Genomic DNA, 18,275 nt, shown 5'->3' with positions numbered 1-18,275 from the left:
AGTTATTAAAAAAAAAGTTGGTGTAAACCAGCCAACCCTAAAAGTAAACACTTCTTTTTAAAGAATACACAAATAACTACCAAAATAGTATGTAGTATTTTTACTTCAAAATATTCCATACCCTCTTTTTGAAACAAAATAAAATTAAAATAAAACATAAGAGAAATACTTAGATTTATATGATACACTTAAAGGCTGCACATCTAGGGTTTTGGTTCTGTATATTCTTGAAATTCTACAGTTAAGTTTTATAGAACCACCATCACAGTTTATCCAATCCTCAAGTTTTCTGAATTTTTAACAAGAGGGATTCAACATATCATTACGGAACTCCCCCCCCCCAAAAAAAAAAAGACTACGGAATATATTTAAGTTAAGCTAAATACAACTGCACAACAAACATAACTGAGTGATTAGCTTTTGCGCTTCTATCGGGAAGTCCGGGATTCAACCAGCATTCGACCATACTGACAAAGCTTTTCTTCATTCCATCTGTGAATGTAGAAATAGTGCGTGTACTGTGAGTTGGGCGACTTCCTTTTTTATTGTTTTTAAATCGTTATTATTACTAATTACCAGCAGTGACGGTTTTGCGAAGGTTAGGGGGGCGGTCTTTTGGACTGAAGCCCGTTCCCCAAAGTTACGGAATGTCTGCAACAAACGAAATATCTATTATTTATGCCTTTACTCATAAACTTTAAGCTCCCGTCAAATAAAAATTACGAATGTTTAAAAAAACTAAACATTAGTAAGAAACCCTTCCCAAAATACTTTTCTAAATCCGCCACTGATTCTCAGTATAAAATGATTTTTCAAGTTGTATCCGGAAGATTATTGCTAAACATATAAACGAAATGAAATATTAGTTATGCCTGTACTCATAAACTTCAAGCACTTCCCAAATAAAATTAGGACTTTTTAGGAAACGAAACAATCAGAAAAACCCCTCCTAAAGTACTTTTCTAAATCCGCTACTGATTATTTGTATAAATTGGTATTCAAGGTTGTGTCCGGAAAATTATTGCTAAATCACTTCACAGCTACAGTATAACAGAAATGTGGAAGTACGGTTTGACGGATATATTGAAAAACGTACACTTTGACGGATAAATAGAAAAACGGGCAAGTTTAACTTTTGCGCTAGAAGCTAGAGTACTAAAAGCTCTTAGAAATGAAACACGGATGACAAACTAGAGAAGAAAAAAGATGTCGATAACTCAAAAGTTAAAATAAAGTTAAATAACCTCTAAAATTATCCTCAAATACTACATTCTTCATGTTAGCTTTAATTCGTAAAACATGTGCTCCATCCATCTTGATGGTGAATTTCAGAGCGAAATATCACATTCAGGTCATGGAATTCTTATCTAACTATAGAATATACTATAAGAAAGCTATTTAGATAGAAAAATCATGAAGTTGAAAGAAGCCAAAATTTCCAAAATTCTCGTTTATTTCCCAAAAAAGCCGGCTTTTTATGTGAAAAAAACCATCGATTCAAAAAAGCCGGCTTTTTTGCATCTCTATTCCTTTCGGAGTCATAGGCTGACGTATGGGACCTATCGTAGTCGGATCAAGGCTTCACTTAGGAACTAGTATGTGCCCTATCTAAATATCCAAGTTTCAGAATCCTGTGATACTTCCGCAACAATTTTTATAGAGATAGTTGGTGAGTACTTCAAATTCTATGCCCATAGCCAACCTCCCTCCACCATTTCACTCATTTCTCATCATGACCGTCTCCTTTAGCCTAACCGGCATTATCGTGGGACGTAAAACTTTTCGTTTCATTTTCATATGCATTCAGCTTCGGATTGGATAGCAAGGCACAATCCATCATCAGTTTGAGCCCCACTAAATAGCATAGGCGTTTTATTATCCTCGATGCTTTTGTATTTATATCCCTGTGAAGTCCGACAGAAATTTAACAGTGTAAGAAAAGCGATGAAAAAGTCTTTTTCTTTTTTAAAGTTGGCTAACCCGTGCGCTTCCGGTGTATGCGGTTCCGGGTTCGTTTTCCGTTGGAAGAACACTGAACGCATTATGGTGATGCGGATTCACCTTAAGTTGTAGTTTCACGTCTCACATAACTTTGATACTGAAAAGTGACACTAACTTCAACAAAGAAACGACTTCTTGAAACATAATTCTGAATTTGACGAAGTGCTGTATTACACTGATTAGTGTACCTAGCACTATTAATAAATACAGGGTTCAGCAGATGAGAAACATGTTTTTTAAACCGGCTAGTCCTCAGCGACAAGTAGGAGTACTGATTTTTAGCGACCATGGGCAGACAGCTCAAACAATGCTGTTTCAGTTGCTATGGAGCGATGGAGCGTAGAGCATCGTGTGTTCACGATTGAGCAGTACTTTAGAAACAATGATTCTGTGGTCACGGTTCAAAGTCTTTTCCGTCGGAAGTGTAATGTCGAACGTCGAGGTACAGTTCCAGATCGAAACACTATACTCCGATTGGTTGCAACATTCAGAAGTACTGAATCTGTGATGGAAAGGAAACCACATGGTCTTTCCCGTTCAGTTCGACGAAATCCGGAAAACGTAGACAGAGTGAGAAGGGCAGTTCTTGCTAGTCAGAAACGATCCGCTAGGCTGTATCGCTGGGTATCACGTCGTTCGCTTCATCGCATCTTACATGATGATCTCAAATTTTCACTCGTACAAAATAATGATTGTCCAGCAGCTAAGAACGGATTTTGTGTAGCACAGAAAATTTTGTTGCATAATGGACTCTATTCTTACGGAAGATGCAGATGTCCCAGTTTTAATGAGTGATGAAGCCCATTTTCATCTGGATGGTTGTGTTAATGTAGGCCTACAGAACTGCTCTACGCTCCAACGCTCCATAGCGACTGAAAGTGCATTGTCTGATTGTGAGCTGTCTGCCAACGGTCGCTCCAAATCAATACCCCTACTCGTTGCCGAGTACTAACGGTTTTTAAAAAAAAGACATGCGTTTCCTCTGGTCCACCCTGTACTTTATTATTATTATTATTATTATTATTATTATTATTATTATTATTATTATTATTATTAGTAGTAGTAGTAGTAGTAGTAGTAGTAGTAGTAGTAGTAGTAGTAGTAGTAGTGACATTGTATGAATCTTTTCACCTCTAGAGCATGGATTCCTGGTTCGAGACCGGTTCGCACCAAGTGGGCCTTCAGGTGGATAATCACCACGTACGCTAGTTTTCTCCGTGTTCTGCCGTTTCCTATTTCTTTCTACAGTCCACAATTTCGTTCATAATTATCACCGTCTCCCAGTGGCGGCGGCTGGATGTTAAAAGTGTGTGTGTGTGTGGGGGGGGAAACATTATTTAAATGTTTGTATATCAATATTAGTTTTAATAAAGTAGTTGTCTAACGAAAGATTGTATAACTAATAGGATACTTTTTAAATTTTAAATACCACATATCACATTTCATATTTTATTAAGTAAATTGACAAGAGCAACGCAAGATTGGTACTAGCCAAGAAGAGAGTTGATTTCTTGCTCATGAACAACTTAAAATTCTGTCTGGAAAATTGTGTGATTTTTGGGACATTTTCCGTGGCAATTAAAATACAATTCCTATAGATTTCTTAACTCCATGAGAAGACAAATAACCAATACATACTCACACAACGGCAAATATTATGACATTTTTTTTTTCTATGGAACCAGGAATACATACAAAAATTTTACATTTCCAAATGAAACTATATACATTAAGGGGTCACTTCAAAAAAGTGGGGCAACTGCCCCCTTCTACCCTCCTAATCGCCGAACCTACCGTCTTCCTTAGCCTCGGAGTATCAATGTGAAATGTTAAACTAAAAGAAAATAAAAAAAAAAGTATAAATCTCAGAAATTTTTTAGAAGCATTGAAATTGAACTTTTACATCTTCTGATGTTTTACAATGTCACTGGCAACGTGGTTTATATTTCAAACTGTAATTATATATATATATATATATATATATATATATATATATATATATATATATATATATATATATATATATATATATATATATATATATATATATATATATATGTGTGTGTGTGTGTGTGTGTGTGTGTGTATGGCTACGAAGATTTTGCTTCTGCCGACATCGTGACGTCGTCTGCTACCTGGGTTCTCTGGCGGCGTGTGCTGAGAAGAGAACAAACCAATCAATGACCTAGTTTTAGCGTCGTATCACGTGATAAGCAGCAAAGGAATAATAAAGGTTATTCAGAGGGGTGAGCAGAGGGGATCAAGTAGCCACAACGGCAGAGGAAAGTCACGAATACGACATAGCAAATTCACATCATGAAACTTAAAAAAAAAAAAAAAAAAAAAAAAAAAAAAAAAAAAAACTTTGGATTAAAAGAACTCCAATGAAAGGGGAAACGGAGAAATGGGTGGAGCTTACTATAGTGCGAGTACGTTTGTTTGTTTGTTTGTTTGATATAATGTTATATAATAGGAAGACGAGTAGTGCAGTTATCTATAAAAGCATCAACGTTAATGAAAGAAAGTGAGATTCGTGGAAGTAGAGAAAAGAAACAAAATAAATAAGAAGAGAGAGGAAAAGAGAAATGAAAAACTGACGATCAATTTCGCATTGTGAAATGCGATGAAACGAAAACCAAATTCAATTGTGAAGTTCCCGGGAGCCGCACCACGTCTGTGAAGTTATTCCGCCCACCTAACGAATTTTTCTCTTTCTTATCTACATCATTAATTTATCGTTAGTTTTGCTTAAATTATCGTTAGTTTCGAAAAAATAAAATTTTTATTAAAAAAATAAATGGGCAGGCCAACTTCACGGTTCCCCACCCAAAAACGAATTCCAATTTTTTTTTACATCACATCGTTAGTTTATCGTTAGTTTACGTTAGTTTTGCTAAAACTATCGTTATCTTCTCAAAAAATAACGATTTTATTCTAGAAATAAGGTTTCCCACCAACTGTGAATTAGCCCGCCCGTATGAGGTGGAAGCTTATGAAGATTCTTTAGGGGCGGGCTAACTTTACATTTGGTGGGAACCTTTATTTCTCGAATAAAACCGTTATTTTTGCAAAACTAACGTAAACCAACAATAAACTAACGATATGAGTTGGAATTTTATGGGAATTCAATATAGGCGGGCTAATTCACAGTTGGCTGGAAACTTTATTTCTAGAATAAAATCCTTATTTTTGCAAAACAAACGTTAATTTTAGCAAAACTAACGTAAACTAATGATATGAATTGGAAGTTTATGAGAATTCAATATGGGTGGGGTAATTCACAGTTGGCGGGAAACTTATATTTCTAGAATAACATCGTTATTTTTGCAAAACTAACATAAACTAACGATAAACTAACGATGTGATGTGAGAAAATTTTGAAATTCGTTTGTGGGTGGGGAACCGTGAAGTTTTCCTGTCCATTTATTTTTTGAAAAGAATTTTATTTTTTCGAAACTAACGATAATTTAAGCAAAACTAACGTAAACTAATGATAAACTAACGATGTAGATAAGAAAAAGAAAAATTCGTTAGGTGGGCGGGACAATTTCACAGACGTGAGCGTACCTAATAGCCTCGAGATATCGGATAGCCTTGCTCAAACAGCGACGGAAATCTCCTTAAAGGTGCAAATATCACCCTCTTCCCAGCTTTCACTTTTCTCAAAGTATTACAGAGACAAAGAATGATTATGTTAGTTATATGGGTATTTATGTAGAAAGCAGAGGCGGACTGGCCCGGGCGTAGGGTTCCTATATTTTAAAATTAGGAAAGCGGGGTATTCTAAAACGTAAGTACTAATGACCTTGTGTATTACAAATATTGACCTAGTATCCTTCGGACCTTTTTTTTTTCTAGTAATTTCTTTGTTAAGTGACACTTGCATTATACTTTTCTAACGAAACTAAAGTAAATCAAATTTAGTTTTTGCCTTTAATGTTTTATTAAGTTCAACAAATGTGAGTCTAGAATTGTAAAGTAAGTATCACAATAAGATATCTGTAATTGTAAGGATATGTGTAAGGCAACCCCCACTCCAAAAAAAAAAAAAAAAAAAAAAGCGATATGTAGCAGATATTGTTCATACGGTTTTCTCTAAGAAACACAAAATGATTTCTAAATTTTTTATCATAAGAAAGGTAAAACGTATTTAGGAGTCTTGGTTCACATCTTATAAAATTTCTAATCCTTTTTAAAGATTGCTACAGGGTTGCGGCACGTAAAACCGGCCCGTAAAGTGAACACATAAAATGAAATGTAATGTATTGAATATGATTAACTACAACACATAAATGAAATGTAATGTATTGAATATGACTACTCACCTTCACAGCAGCCTTCACAGCAGGTGCTGAAAGTGTCCTCCGCCCACTTCAACACACATGTGAGCACGATTGAGGAGATTCATATATACTCTTGTCAGTTCTTGTGTTGTAATGCTATTGGTGACATCCTGGATCCTGGTCTTGAGTTCTTGAATTGTGTGTGGATTTGTTTCGTATACAGTCCCCTTTAACAGTCCCCATAAGTAAAAGTCACACGTGGACAAGTCTGGTGACCGAGGAGGCCACAAGCCTTTGCTGATTGTCCTCTCTGGTGTAAACATATCATGCACAAGGGACAATGATGCAGCTGATGTGTGGCATGTTGCACCGTCCTGCTGAAAGTAACATAACTGACGCTCCTCTTCGGTCAAGTGTGTATGAAACTCCTCCAGGATTCCCATATACACGTCCCTGTTTACTGTCGTCTCAAAGAATATGGGTCCAATAACGCGTGTGGCGGAAATGGCACACCAAACACCAATCTTCTCATCATGCCTGGTGGATTGCGTGTGGATTTTCTGTCGACCAATACCGGTTGTTTTGGGAATTTACGTACCCAGACAGGTGGAACCATTCCTCGTCACTCATGATGAGCATTAGTGGATCCAAGAAACCACTGGCAACATTGCTCAACAGCCATGAACAGAAATGCACCCTCTTCTGCAGGTCAGGCTCCTTCAGTTCTTGCACAACACTTATCCGGTACGGTTTTAACTTCAGTCCCCTTAAAACACGTCTGCAACTTCTCTCACTCGCATGAACCTGTTGACTCAATCTCCTGGTTGACTTTCGAGGACTTCTTGTCATTATCTCCTCCACCTGCATCTTTAATTCAGGTGTGCAGACAGATGGTCGTCTGTTCCTGGGAGCATTTTGAACCGATCCTGTACGCCGCCATTTTTCAATTAATTCCTGAATGGTGCTTTTTGCTGGCACAGAACGTCCTGGAAACTTCTCTCGAAACAAATTCTTTGTTTTCACAAAAGATCGAGTGAGAATGAACCCTTCAACAATGGCAACACGCTCGGGTATCGAATACGCCATTATCACACACTGACACTCACCCGGCTTAACACAACGAGGCCTTTTTCTCAACTGTTCGACAAGTTTCACTAGCTGCGGCTGCACGTGACTGTGCAGGTCACGTAAGTCGACCCGACCTCGACACGCCATCTCTTGGTAGGAAGGTAGATTATTTAAGTGTTGCCAAAAACACAATATACCAGAATATTACGACAGGCCGGTTTTACGTGCCGCGCCCTGTACTTGAAATCGTACTAACGTACAAGATTACCACGGTTTCACAATGTATGGAATACAGCATAAACATATTACTGTAAAAGGAAACAAGTATTAATAATGAATCTAATATAAACAAAATGGTAATGATACCGTAATTCAATTTACAATTATTTCTGAATATATAAAGATTAGGTGAACACATAGACTAGGTAAAAACATAGACTTGTTCAACTGAAATGGACAGAATGGTCATCAAAGAAATACGCACCCATAAGACGACACAGAGATGTAGCGGTTTACGTTGAATATAACAACACTTTATCAACAAAATCGTCTTAGATTTTTCTCCAACCCCAAAAAGAGGGTGGTTTTTCGTGATTAAGAGATGATTAAGCGGGGGACGAATATAGGATTTGTAAATCGGGTGGTACTCGCTAAAATCGGGTAATATGGCAACCCTACCCGGCCGGGAAGGCGGGCATTCCCACCTGGGCCCCTTGGGACAGTAATAATAATAATAATAATAATAATAATAATAATAATAATAATAATAATAATAATAATAATAATAATAATAATAATAATAATATTTGGTCTAGGAATTAATTCGTGCGGTTGGTAAGCACACATTGAAGCTGTAGTACAAACACAAAATACATAAATACCTTAAGAAAAATATTGTCCATCGCTAGCCACCACTTTCGCCCATCTGTCAGGCAATGTACGGATTCCGTGGCTAAAGAAGTCCTCATCCTTGGAAGCGATCCAGTCAGAGACCCATGTTTCGATATCTTCTGAAGAAGTAAACCGCTGTCCAATCAAATCGTTGTTCATGCAATCGAACAAGTAGTAGTCCGAAGGAGCAACGTCTGGTGAATACGGCGGGTGGGGTAAAACTTCCCATCCGACATTTTCTAAATAGGTTTTGACCGGTTTTGCGACATGTGGGCGAGCATTATCATGTTGAACAATAAGTTTATCATGTCTGTTCTCCCATTCTGGTCATGTTCTGGCCAGAGCTTGCTTCAAACGCATTAATTGTCGTCGATAACGTTCTCCATTCATAGTTTCACCCGGTTGCAGAAGCTCATAGTACACCACACCTTTCATATCCCACCATATGCACAGCATAACCTTTGCACAGTGAATATCTCGTTTTGGTTGTGATGGACCTGGTTCACCTGGTTTCACCGAGGCCTTTTTTCGTTTAGGGTTCTCGTAATGGATCCACTTCTCATCACCCGTAATAATTCGATGCAGAAACCCCTTTCTGCTCTGTCGTTGAAGCAGCAATTCGCAAATGGTTTTTCGTCTTTCAACGTCTCTGTCTTTCAATTCATGTGGAACCCAATGTGACATCTTTTGAATCATTCCCATGGCTTTCAAGCGTTTGGAGACTGTTGTTTGATCAACGCCTAATGCTGCTGCAAGTTGTTCCTGCGTTTGACACGAATCCTGCTCGAGCAATGCTGTCAATTCTTCGTCTTGAAATTTTTTTGGCTGTCCAGCTCGCTCTTGGTCTGCCAAGCCGAAATCACCACTTCTAAACCGTGCAAACCACTTCTGACACGTTCGCTCAGCTAGAGCATGGTCACCATACACTTCCACCAAAATACGATGACTTTCAGTCGCACCTTTCTGCATGTTAAAGTAATGCAGCAGGACACCCTGCAAAAACACTTTATCAGGCACAAATTGCGCCATGTTCACTTAACTACAAACTGGTGTTGTTGACGCTTTAATCCACTGCCCTATACTACGAACGATACGCGATGACAGGGGTTTGCAACACATGTGTGGATACACGGAACTGTGGGACGCTTCGTTCGTTGCGCCATCTCTTGTCCACCCGCACGAATTAATTCCTAGACCAAATAATTTTCACACATTGCTACTGAAATAGGACTAATTCTATGCGAACAGATGGGCCCCCCTTCATCGGCTTAATAGAGTTCCCTTCATCGTTTATGGGAGCACCCCTGGGTACGAGTAGTAGGCCCCCCGTATATCTCGCCGAGTCAGCAAAAATTTTCTCGATTCTGATTGTCTGAGAGAGGTCACGTGACGTTAGACCCCGCCCACGCGGGAAATTCAAATTTTCCAGGTCACGTGGTATGACGTCATGAGTCACCCCGCGGGGGAAATCCCTCATTCTCTTTTATGACCAAGATTTTTGAAAATTGTTCCCTTTTACGGGTAAGATGAGTGTTTATGATTGGTTGACAGCTATCACATGATCTTAGACCCTGCGATATTTGAAATTCGTTCCCTTTTACGGGTAAGATGAATGCTTTGGTACCACGATGCTGATTGGCTGATAGAAGTCATGTGATCTTAGGCTCTGGGATTTTTGAAATTCGTTCCCTTTTACGGGTAAGATGAATGTTTTGGTACCTCAATTTTGATTGGTTGATAGAGGCCACATGATCTTAGCTGCAACCCATGCGAGAAATTCAGAGTGATATGACGGCGATCCACCCTAGACCGGGATTTTGGAATTTTGTTCCCTTTTATTGATATGTACTGAAGTTCACCTTAAATATTATCATTTCCTTTTATGGGTATGATGGTTCTTACCTTATATGTTTACGTGTGGAGATCTTGTCCTTGAATTAGTAGCCTATGTCTCTGGAAGGAACAATGGTGAAAGAGGGGGTCCATCCTTGTCGCTTGTAGATTTCTTATAACAAATTGTGAGTTTAAGCGATTTATTGCTCAGTAAGCGCTTCATTAATGGAAACAGTGTTGCCAGATTTTTTTTACCTAAACTGCTCCGATTCTTTTCGAAACGGTTCCGCAGAGTGCAAGAAATTTTAAACTAAAATTTTTTCGAACTAAAAAAATTTGTAACTAAAAAATGTTAAACAAAAAGTTTCAAACAAAAAATTTTCGAACTAAAAATTTTGAAACAAAAATTTCAAAAAAAAATTCGAACTAAAAATTTGAAACTAAAAAATTTCAAAAAAAAATTCGAACTAAAAAGATTGAAGCAAAATTTTGTCGAACTAAAACATTTTTTAAAAACAAAAGTTTCGAACTAAAGATGTAAATCACATCTAAAAATTTTCAAATCAAACTTTTTATCGAACTAAACTTTTAAAATTTTCGAACTAGAAATTTAAACCAAGTTTTAGAAAAATCCTAAGAAATGTTTTTCCAGGAATCAAACTCAGGTCTTTCAAACCAAAGACGTGTATCCTAACCGCTTAGCTATGAATGAATTCGGTTTTAATCGTGCTTGGTGGGTTTCGAACCATGGTTCTTGAAAATGATACACTTATACTTTAAGATAATAAATCTGGCAGTGTAACATGGATTAAAATAAAATGCTGATAGACTTCTTTGTGTGTTGACATAGAAGCACATATGATTGAAAATGCAAACGTCAGCGGATCGTATTATTTTAGTTTTACATCGAACGTGTCAGCATGATTCATAATAAAAGCAAACATTGACATTTTCTTACGGAATATGAGGAAAATGAAATGTCGTCACAATTTACGACAGGTAGTGACATGATCCTGACAGAAAGCATTTTGGGATGATGACATGATCAGAACTGCGATACTAGATGTTGTAACTATTGAGAAACTTGAATGACGTCACGATCGATTGTTACACATCGTTTTGGTTCGTGATTCATGACAAAAGCAGCGTTTTGATTGGTTCGTTGTGATGTCATTTTATAAATTTCCTCGTTTCTGATTGGTTGATGATGACATCGTTTTCACAACGACCTAAATAAAAATCTAAATTTCATTTTTCAAATCCTACACCGCTCTCAACTATCGAGTGAGAAGGTCTACTTTTAAAAGTGTTTTCATTTAAGCTTCATTGCACCGACTTTTTGTTCATTGAATTTGAGGTAAGTTCAGTGAGATTTTATTTTTCACACAAGATTCGAAAATCATTTTTATTTCATATTTGTGGGCGGATCACTCATACACTGTTTTACTTTTAGTACGAAATATTTACGCTATGTGGAATTAGTGGAATGGGAAAGTGGGAGTACCCGAATAAACACACGAGATCGAACCCACACATTAAAACTAAGCACGAGAAATGATATGGTTTAGCGTCCCTTCAGCTTAATGTTGAATCTGAGCGTCCGTCGGGAATTGAACCATGGCTAAAAATGTGTGCGCTTGACTTTGAAAAGAATGCATTCAAAATTTCGAAAACTACACCTGAGAATAATATGGTTAGATTCCCTTTGAAAACATTGTTTTAGTTTAGCGTCCCCTTCAGCTTAACGTGATATTCGAACAACCGCCCGGGATTGAACCAGGGCCAGAGGTGTGTACGTCAACCACTTAGCTTAGTTTTGAAAAGAATGTATGATAACGCATGAGAATAATACATTTCAGAAATAACGCATGAGAATAATAAATTTCAGAAAAGGCTTGACAGCCAAGCAAACCCACCGAGGATTGAAGCAGGGTCTTCCACGTTAGAAGCATGTACGCTAACCGCTTAAATAAAAAAGAGTGCATGGATATTTGGTTAAAAGATTTACGCTATACAGATTTTGTTTTGACAATTACGTATGCGTAACGTTAATGTTTGATGAATCTCTTCAACTTGCAAACGCATCATTTAAAGGTCGTTGTGAGTGGAAAAAATGCTTACGCGTATTTTATCACGTCTCAGCAATGTTGAAACATTCATTCATTTCATGCATTCTTTTTATCACTATAGAATGATAGGTCAGTTATATGCTGATGCAATGGTCTCGAGTTTGACAGCAATAAAACAATCATTTCAGTAACATAATTATTTTTTTAAAAAAACTGATTTCTAGTACGTGTGCTTTCATAATGAGATTCTAAACGTCACCGCTAGGGAATCAAACTCAGGGCCTTTACATGAATTACTTAGTTAAGAATTTATCATGAATGTTATGATTTCCTGTTTATCAGGTGATTAAGATTTTTCTTTCTTCTTTTCTTTTGTAGTAAATTCACGCTGGTCAATTCCTTTTTTCCCATTACATACTTTATCGTAATTCTACCTGTTTGTTTGTTTTCTCCTTTTATTAACCATGGCCGAATCGGGTTTTACTGTTTGTAATGAAATCACTCGTCATTATAGACGATTTAACATTGAGGGCAGAATGCTCGAAATTCAATTCAACGCACCACCCGTAGGAACCGATATTATCCAATACGTGCATAATAGTTTCCAAGCGATGCTGGACCATTTGTTAGCCAATGTCGACGATGAGGCGATGGTTGGTTTATCCGTAATATCACCACGCAATACCAATAAGCCGTTTTGGGTGAGTTTTCGCCAAGCCCGAAACATGACACTGGAAACGATGTGGGCCTCCTTTGAAAGAGTTTTACAAAGTAACAATTCATTTCTTCTTCACGAACCATTCACCGTTCATTTTCATCGTGTGGATATTCCACGTGGCTACGGCGGTTTGCGGCAAGGAATACTTCAAAATGAAGAATTGTTACGAAGCAAACGAGGGATTGTACGAGTACAAAATCAAGATTCAAGGTGTCTGGCGTACGCCCTTGTTATTGCTATTGGCCTGAAAAAATACAAGAATGTAGATGTGAAACGACATAAGCAGTATCAAAATCAGAGAAAATGTATTGTAGATCAAGAAGTCGATGCGTTATGTGCAAATGCAGGAGTGAATTTGGATCATGGTGCCAGTGTAAATGAAATTCGACAATTCCAGTCATACCTCAAAGAATATAAAATTACTGTGTATACCAGTTTCACAGGCCGTGACATCATGTACGAGGGGCCCAATGATGAAAATCGCACTCCCATAAATTTGATTTGTTTGGCTGGCCACTTTGACATCATCCAATCTTTAACTGCTTGTTTTGCAACCAAGTTCTACTGTGAAGTGTGCCATAAAAAGTATAGTAAACGTAATGAACATGTGAAAAATTGTCCTGTAACGTGCTCCAAATGCTTACAGAGACCTCTATGTGACAAAAACCAAACACCGATATTGTGCAACGACTTCAATCGTCAATTTTACGGCGAAGAATGTTTTAACAATCATCGTAATATTGTATATCATCATGGGGAACCTATATGTAGAATGGTGAAGCAATGTACTAAATGCTACAGAGTATATTCTTTTGTACGAAGTGGACAACGCATTCATGACTGTAATGAGATCTTTTGCAATGTTTGTAAGAAGATTGTTCCAGGATCACATCAATGTTTTATGCTTCCTGATCGACAATGCTTGAAACCCGGTGTTCCATCACTCATGCACGCAAAGAAAGCCTTGTTGATTTTCTACGATATAGAATCTATGCAGGACAAAAATATTGATGACAATATGTATGTACACGTTCCAAATTTATTGGTTGCACAACAAGTATGTTATGCATGTGTTGAAAACGATAATATCCAGCAGTCTTGCAGTACGTGTGGTCAACGCCAGCATATTTTCGAAGGAGACGATCCAGTTTATGATTTTCTCCAGTACTTGCGGGAACGTCGTCCCAATATAAATAGGATTTTCTGTCTCGCTCACAACTCGAAGGGCTACGATGGACATTTTATTCTAAAGACCATGGTAGAACAATGCCAATGGAGACCTGACGTCATATTAAATGGGACCAAGATATTGAGTTTAACCTTGAATAATCTAACGTTCATTGACTCTTTGAACTTCCTGCCTATGGCATTAAGCAAATTGTCAAAAGCGTTCAATTTACCCGCAACCAAAGGCTACTTCCCGCATTTCTTCAACACCAAGGAGAATCAATCGTATATTGGACCACTTCCAGAAACGAAGTATTATGGTGCAAATGAAATGGCCGTCGAAGACAGGAACAAGTTCATGCAGTGGTACAACGATCATCGTAATGACACGTTTGATTTCCAGAAAGAAATTATCAATTATTGTATTCAAGATGTCAATGTACTCCGACAAGCATGCGTTTCGTTTATGACGTCATTTGAAGCAGAAACCAAAGTGAATCCCTTCTTGGAGACGATCACGATTGCAAGTGCTTCCAATTTAGTATTCCGCCGGAATTTCCTCAAACCCAACACCATTGGAATTCTACCGGCACATGGCTATCGATGGAGAACTACCCAATCGATCGCTGCAATGCAATGGCTGGCCTACATTGAAAAAGCGAAGGAAAACAAATCTTACATGCGGCCCGACAAAAAGAAGTGTTTATTGCGGGATTCCATGTTGATGGCTACTACCAAGATCCTGAGACGTTAGAGGAGCACATCTACGAGCATGCCGGCTGCTTTTATCACGGCTGTAAAGTGTGTATTACTACAGGCCGTAATCAGCCCATCTATGGCAATCCAGAAGACACCATGGAATTCCGTTATGAACGAACGCAACGAAAAAATGCAAGACTGCGTGAATTGGGGTACATTGTACATGAAATGTGGGAGTGCGAATTTAAACAGTTCTTGAAACAAAATCCAACAATGGCGACGTATCTGAAAAATCACCCGTACATGAACCGCAGACCATTAAATCCAAGAGATAGCTTTTTTGGAGGAAGGACCAATTGCGTGAAATTGTACCACCAAGTCGACGAAAAAGCAGGAGAAGTAATAAAATATTTCGATATTGTTTCACTTTATCCTTACATAAATAAGTGTGCTAAATACCCTGTAGGTCATCCTAGAATTTATCTACAGGGTGATGAAAATATACCACCAATAAATAAAGTCAACGGTCTGATCAAAATGACGATATTGCCAAGTCGCCATCTTTATCATGGTCGCAACACCGATGCAACAAGAAACTACTCTTTCCACTGTGTGCTGCTTGTGCCGAAGAAATGAACCCAGACCCTACAGCAACGTGTACACACAACGACCAGGAGCGGTGCCTCACTGGAACATGGGTATCATATGAAATACAGAAGGCAATAGAATTAGGATATCAACCGGTGGAAATTTTTGAAATTTGGGATTATGACATTGAACAATATGATCCCATCACGAAAACAGGTGGCTTGTTCACGGAATACATCAATACGTTTTTGAAATCGAAAATGGAAGCTTCTGGCTGGCCCAGTTCCTGTGTGACCGAAGAAGACAAATCAAAATTTATACAAACCGTCCTGGAGCGTGAAGGTATTGCATTGGATCCGTCCAAAATTGAAAATAATCCTGCACGAAGAAGTTTATCTAAGCTTTGTGTTAACTCTCTATGGGGAAAGCTTTGTCAGCGTTCAAACTTTAGCCAGACCACAATTATTGATCGGCCGGAAGAATTTTAAGAAAAACTCACTTCCCCCGACATTAAACTCCATCAAATTGTACCCATCAATGATACGATGTTGTATGCGTTCTGGGAGTACAATGAACATGTGCCTGTTCAAAACCGAAACACCAATGTCGTGTTAGGTGCATTTACAACATGTCAGGCACGTCTGGAACTGTACAAGTACCTGGAAATGTTGCAGGAACGTGTTTTATATTTCGACACGGATTCTGTGATTTTTACAGAAAAGCCCGGAGAGCCAACCATTGAACCTTCAACGTACTTGGGATGCTTATCGGATGAGATGGAGTCTTACGGCCAACGAGCATACATCAAGACATTTGTTAGTGGAGGACCGAAAAATTACAGCTTAGAAATATACAATCCAGATACCAACGTCACCAGCTACATATGTAAAATTAGAGGATTTACATTAAACTACAATGCAGGACAACAATTAAATTTCAATACGCTAAAAGAAATGATTACAAATCAATGCCGTGGACAAGTCACCATTACCATCCCCCATAAAATATGCAGGGCCAAAGACCATACCATCGTCACTCGCAAAGAAGAAAAAATGTACAGCATCCAGTACACAAAACGTCGATTTAAAGAATTCAATTCTTATGATACGGTTCCGTACGGGTACGTTAAAAAACAGAAGTTGGAACTGGAAAAAGAAGAAGATGAAGAAAAAACTGTAAACACCCAATGAGGCCGCCATTTCTTTTTCCTTTTCCTTTTTTCTCCTTGACCACAAAACAGCAACACCAAGAAAAACGCAGTACCCAGAAGAGTTCATAAACCATCAACACCATCAGTGGAAGAAATGGTGTCATCTCGTATCCAAGGAGGAACCTTGACCATAAAGCAGCAACACCAAGAAAAATGCAGTACCCAGAAGAGTTCATAAACCACCAACACCACCATCAGTGGAAGAAATGCTGTCATCTCGTACCCGAGGAGGAAGATGAGCCTAAACAGATCCATCATTTACGAGTAAGTTTTATTTCTCTCTTATCAATATTGACTCGTTTTTATTGTTTCAGGAAAAAAAAGAAATTCATAAAGTAATCCGTTGTTTCTTCTTTTTCTTTACAGGATACGTCTACAGGATTCGAAGATGATGACACGTCCAAAATATTCATTAAACTAGATCCTGTATTTATTATGTTAATAAAATTGTATGAGAAGAGCACATACCTTTCGTTAAAATACAAGCTAAAAAAAATATGTTTTATTATTTCTTGAAACCCTGAACACTTGTTTTCAAATAAATGGTAATCTTGAAAATTTAAGGTGGAAAATATATCCAAGATTTGGTTTAAATGATTTTGTTCGAAAAATTAATTAATTTTTAGTGTCCAAAATTTGGTTTTTAATTTAGTTGAAAAAATTGATTTGAAAATTTTTAAATGTGGTTTACATCTTTAGTTCGAAACTTGTTTTTAAAAATTGGTTCGAAATTTTTTAAAAAATTTTTAGTTCGAAAAATTTTGATTTGAAAATTTAGTTCGAAAGTTTTGTTTAAAATATTTTTTCGAAATTTTTTTAATTTTTTAGTTCGAAAATTTTTTGGGCTCGAAAATTTAATTTTTTTAGTTCGAAAATTTTTTGATTTGAAAATTTAGTTCGAAAGTTTTTAGTTTAATTTTTTTGGTTCGAAAAATTTGTTTAAATTTTTTAGTTCGAAATTTTTTTTGAAATTTTTGTTTCAAAATTTTTAGTTCGAAAAATTTTTAGTTTTGAAATTTTTTAGTTCGAAAAAATTTTAGTTTAAAATTTCTTGCTTTCTGCGGAACCGTTTCGAAAAGAATCGGAGCAGTTTAGGTAAGAAAAATCTGGCAACACTGTTTCCATTAATGAAGCGCTTACTGAGCGTTTAAAAATAAATCGCTTAAACTCACAACAATGTGTTATAAGAAATCTACAAGCGACAAGGATGCCCCCTCTTTCACCATTGTTCCTTCCAGAGACATAGGCTACTAATTCAAGGACAAGATCTCCACACGTAAACATGTAAGGTAAGAACCATCATACAGATAAAAGGAAATGATAATATTTAAGGTGAACTTCAGTACATATCAATAAAAGGGAACAAAATTCCAAAATCCCGGTCTAGGGTGGATCGCCGTCATATCACTCTGAATTTCTCGCATGGGTTGCAGCTAAGATCATGTGGCCTCTATCAACCAATCAAAATTGAGGTACCAAAACATTCATCTTACCCGTAAAAGGGAACGAATTTCAAAAATCCCAGAGCCTAAGATCACATGACTTCTATCAGCCAATCAGCATCGTGGTACCAAAGCATTCATCTTACCCGTAAAAAGGAACGAATTTCAAGTATCGCAGGGTCTAAGATCATGTGATAGCTGTCAACCAATCATAAACACTCATCTTACCCGTAAAAGGGAACAATTTTCAAAAATCTTGGTCATAAAAGAGAATGAGGGATTTCCCCCGCGGGGTGACTCATGACG

The sequence above is a fragment of the Thermobia domestica genome, chromosome 14, assembly GCF_964235325.1.
Source record: "Thermobia domestica chromosome 14, izTheDome1.hap1.1, whole genome shotgun sequence".
Lineage (NCBI taxonomy): Eukaryota > Metazoa > Arthropoda > Insecta > Zygentoma > Lepismatidae > Thermobia > Thermobia domestica.
The sequence above is the reverse complement of the archived record's forward strand: the minus strand, read 5'-3'. Positions refer to the sequence as shown.